Source organism: Oreochromis niloticus, linkage group LG3 (assembly GCF_001858045.2).
Source record: "Oreochromis niloticus isolate F11D_XX linkage group LG3, O_niloticus_UMD_NMBU, whole genome shotgun sequence".
Taxonomy (NCBI): Eukaryota; Metazoa; Chordata; class Actinopteri; order Cichliformes; family Cichlidae; genus Oreochromis; species Oreochromis niloticus.
The window spans coordinates 70,492,535-70,498,052 of NC_031967.2; positions in this window are offsets into that span (position 1 = coordinate 70,492,535).

Sequence of the window (5,518 nt, forward strand, 5' to 3'; positions counted from 1 at the left end):
CAAGTGACTTCTTCAGTCTCAGCTGACTGCAGGTTTCCCCAAATCTTATAAACAGTACATTTACATAATGACTGAAACCAGCCCACTGAAGGAACAATGGGCTGTGAGGTCAGTTCCTTAATCATAATTATGCAAATTCCCATGACCATTGATCAACAATTACTGACCAAAACCCACTGATCAAAGACCACTGATCAATGGCCATGAGTACCATTCACAGAGAATTGGGGAATCCTATCTGAAGATCTGATTCTTGTGTGGTAAGCTTCCTGCCCTTTTGTGGCTTCACTGTGTTGTGCATGGTGAACCAATACAGGAATTGAACCATATATTGGGTGTGGGGGAGATTACCATTTTATGACTAAGGATGTTGTTAGAAACAGTTGGAAGTCACGGACGCAGAGAGACACACACATTCTCACACACTCACTCAAACACACACACACGTTCTTGCACATGCATACAGATGTTTACACATACACACACATAGTGCCTTGTCTTAGAACCATTTGGGGATTTTACGGTGGGAGGTGCTTTTGCTGTGATGTGTATTGTGTGAACTGTTTTTCCCAATAAAAGGCAGCAAGCGGAGGCCGGATTTGGGGTCAGTCTGCAGTAGGATTCAGAGTGCTTTCTGAGACACCGACCGGGGCCTCCCTTGCTAGCAAGTAAAAGATGTTCATCTTGTTTTTGTCGTTAATGAGAATAAGTTTCTAAACCAGCGGGGCCTGTGGAAGCGCAGACCCAACAATCTACTTGAGCTCTCAGTAGAAATGATTGTGAGTTATGTTTCTTTTCCCCACACTGAGCCATTACCACCAATTTTAGGGTTCCTCCACCCGCTGAATCCTCTTTAACCCCTGACTGTACTTTTGCCACCTCTGCTGTGCACTCACTGTGTTTATTCACCTCTGTGGTGAACTGAGGCACAAAAGAGTTGTGCATGACTCTTGGTGGCGCTGTCCCTTGGTGTTCGCTCACTCTGTGGTAGAGTATCACTTCCTGTTCCTGCTCAAACACAGTGGTGTTTCTGAGTAGCTTTTCTGCTTAGCAATTTAATTAACAACTAAAATACATTCTTTTCTCATAGTATCATCTTCACGTGCTTCATCCGGAGCACACTTTCTGTGTACTCACTACCTAATTTATAGCCAAAGTATTCACTCACTACGGGCCATTCGATCCCTATACAACCATTGTAAGAGCTTGGTTCGCATTGCCGGCAATAAGTCGGACTCGTTTCCGGTGGGTGATGGGCTCCGCCAGGGCTGCCCTTTGTCACCGGTTCTGTTCATAATTTTTATGGACAGGATTTCTAGGCGCAGCCAAGTGGCGGAGGGCTTTCACTTCAGTGGCCTCAGAATCTCATCTCTGCTTTTTGCGGATGATGTGGTTCTGTTGGCTTCATCGGGTGAAGGCCTCCAGCTCGCACTGGAACGGTTCGCAGCCGAGTGTGAAGCAGCGGGAATGAGGATCAGCACCTCCAAATCTGAGGCCATGGTTCTCAGCCGGAAAAGGGTGGAGTGCCCACTCCGGGTCGGGGATGAGTTCCTGCCCCAAGTGGAGGAGTTCAAGTATCTCGGGGTCTTGTTCGCGAGTGATGGGAGGAGGGAGCCGGAGATCGACAGACGGATTGGTGCTGCAGCTGCAGTGATGCGGACGCTGCACTGGTCCGTCGTGGTGAAGAGGGAGCTAAGTGTAAAAGCGAAGCTCTCAATTTACCGGTTGATCTACGTCCCTACCCTCACCTATGGCCACGAGCTGTGGGTAGTGACCGAAAGAACGAGATCGCGGATACAAGCGGCAGAAATGAGCTTCCTCCGAAGGGTGGCTGGCCTCTCCCTTAGAGATGGGTTGAGAAGTTCAGCCATCCGGGAGGGGCTCAGAGTAGAGCCGCTGCTCCTCCACATCGAAAGGAGCCAGTTGAGGTGGTTCGGGCATCTGACAAGGATGCCTCCTGGGCGCCTCCTGGGTGAGGTGTTCCGGGCATGTCCCACCGGGAGAAGGCCCCGGGGCAGACCCAGGACACGCTGGAGAGATTACATCTCTCGGCTGGCCTGGGAGCGCCTTGGTGTTCCCCCGGAAAAGCTGGAGGAGGTGGCTGGGGAGAGGGAGGTCTGGGCTTCCCTGCTTAGGGTACTGCCCCCGCGACCCGGCCTCGGATAAAGCGGATGAAGATGGATGGATATTCACTCACTGTCTCTGTACTGTTTCGCTAGCTTAGCTTAGCTTGTAGCCGACTCGCTAGCAGCATGGCCTCTACACCTGTCCCTCCTGCACTTTCCTGCTCATTGTGTCAGATGTTTAGTTACTCCTCGGCCTCCTTTAGCAGTAATGATACTTGTAACAAATTTAGTTTATTTTCAGCTCTGGAGGCCAGGATTACTGAATTGGAGACTCGGCTTCGCACCCTTTATTTACCCGCAGCTAGCCAGGCCCCTGTAGCTGGTGCAGCCGAAGGTAGCGTAGGCCCCGCTAGTTGGCAGATCCCAACCAGCTGGGGAAAGAGGGCGGCTGGGTGACGGTGAGGAGGAAACATAGTCTTAAACAGAACCTGGTCTTGTTAGCAGAGACGGCATCCATCCCACTTTGGATGGAGCAGCTCTCATTTCTAGAAATATGGACAAATTTATTAAACCCCCAAAATATGACTATCCAGAGTTGGGACCAGGAAGCAGAGTTGCAGTCTTACACGCCTCTCTGCAGCTTCTCTCCTTCTGCTACCCCCCCAAAAACCCATCTCCATTGAGACTGTGTCAGCTCCCAAACAGACAAAAAACAAACTAAAAGCCAGCAATAAACAACTTAAACATAAAAAATCACAAAGAAAGAACAATACAGTATCCACATCTGAACCAAAGAGTAAAACAGTGAAATGTGGATTATTAAATATTAGGTCTCTCTCCTCCAAGTCTCTGTTAGTACATGACTTAATAATTGATCAACAAATCGATTTACTCTGCCTTACAGAAACCTGGTTGCAGCAGGATGAGTATGTTAGTTTAAATGAATCAACACCCCCGAGTTATTCTAACTACCAGAAACCTCGAAGCACAGGCCGAGGGGGCGGTGTGGCAGCAATTTTTCACACCAGCCTATTAATTAACGAAAGACCAAGACAGACTTTTAATTCATTTGAAAGCCTGATGCTTAGCCTCGTCCACCCCAGCTGTAAAACTCAGAAACCAGTCTTACTTGTTATCATCTATCGTCCACCTGGGCCTTACACAGAGTTTCTCTCTGATTTCTCAGACTTTTTATCTGATTTAGTGCTCAGCTCAGATAAAATAATTATTGTGGGTGATTTTAACATCCATGTAGATGCTAAAAATGACAGCCTCAACATGGCATTTAATCTGTTATTAGACTCAATTGGCTTCTCTCAAAATGTAAAAGAACCCACCCACCACTTTAATCACACTCTAGATCTTGTTTTAACATATGGAATAGAAACTGAACATTTAACAGTGTTTCCTGAAAACCCTCTGCTGTCTGATCATTTCCTGATAACATTTACATTTACAATAATTGATTACACAGCAGTGGAGAGTAGACTTTATCACAGTAGATGTCTTTCTGAAAGTGCTGTAACTAAGTTTAAGAATATAATCCACCCACTGTTATCATCTTCAATGCCCTGTACCAACATAGAGCAGAGCAGCTATCTGAACGCTACCCCAACAGAGGTCGATTATCTTGTTAATAATTTTACCTCCTCACTACGTACGACTCTGGATACTGTAGCTCCTGTGAAAACTAAGGTCTCAAATCAGAAGTACCTGACTCCATGGTATAATTCTCAAACACATAAAATTTTTATCATTAGAGAAAAAATTACCAATAATCATCCCACAGATGTAATATTATCTACAGCTACTTTTAGTACCATTGATGTTAAGTTAGACTCTTTTTCTCCAATTGATCTTTCTGAGTTAACTTCAATAATTACTTCCTCCAAACCATCAACGTGTCTTTTAGACCCCATTCCTACAAAACTGCTCAAAGAAGTCCTGCCATTAATTAATTCTTCAATCTTAAATATGATCAACCTATCTCTAATAATCGGCTATGTACCACAGGCCTTCAAGCTGGCTGTAGTTAAACCTTTACTTAAAAAGCCATCTCTAGACCCAGCTGTCTTAGCTAATTATAGGCCAATCTCCAACCTTCCTTTCGTATCAAAAATCCTTGAAAGAGTAGTTGTCAAACAGCTAACAGATCATCTGCAGAGGAATGGCTTATTTGAAGAGTTTCAGTCAGGTTTCAGAGCTCATCACAGCACAGAAACAGCTTTAGTGAAGGTTACAAATGATCTTCTTATGGCCTCTGACAGTGGACTCATCTCTGTGCTTGTCCTGCTAGACCTTAGTGCAGCCTTCGATACTGTTGATCATAATATCCTATTAGAGCGATTAGAACATGCTGTAGGTATTACAGGTACTGTACTGCAGTGGTTTGTATCATATCTATCTAATAGACTCCAATTTGTACATGTAAATGGAGAGTCCTCTTCAGACACTAAGGTCAATTATGGAGTTCCACAGGGTTCAGTGCTAGGACCAATTCTGTTTACATTATACATGCTTCCCCTAGGCAGCATCATTAGAAGACATAGCATAATTTTCACTGCTATGCAGATGACACGCAGCTCTATCTATCCATGAAGCCAGGTAACACACACCAATTAGTGAAACTGCAGGAATGTCTTAAAGACATAAAGACCTGGATGGCTGCTAACTTTCTGCTTCTTAATTCAGATCAAACTGAGGTTATTGTACTCGGCCCTGAAAATCTTAGAAATATGGTATTGTTAAAATCTCCCAGTTCTTTTAATCTTTGGGCTGAAGGAAGGACAATACTCGGTGTATAAATGCTCAATCAACAATATTTTATTTCCATACAATTCAACACTTAAGAGCATAAGAACCATCATGATGGGGAGACCTGCCTGCAGAGGGTCACAGCAAGTCTCAAAATGGTGACGGGTTACTCAGCCTTTTATAGCCTCTAGTAGCCCCCACCTTGTCATAAAACCCTAAACATTCACATTCTTTCTCTCACACGGCGCCTAAGTTATGACCTCGGCTCCCTGTCTTTCTGCTCTCTGTAAAGGTGGGGGCATGGAATGTAGTCTGTTTCTCCCATTTATCAGTACAAGGCCCTCTGCACCCAACATTCTCTTCATGATTCAGCAGTATGCAATGTCAAGAAACAGTGTAACACATTCAACAGTGTTGAGTAATGCAGGTCAATCAAATAGATCTAATGTTTTTCACACTCTTTTAAGTCAGAAGTATAATGCAAACTAAAACTACATACTGATCACACACTCTATATTAAGGGGTATAATATGATCTACAGCAATATCATAATTCAACTACTTTGATTACAGATTGTAAGGAGTAAATATTTAAACAAGACATTCTTCAGGCGAAATAAAGACACTCAAGACAGTTTAGATGGTAACAACGTGCGCATGCTGGGTGAGCGCTGCTGTCTCAGGCTCACCACCAGCGTA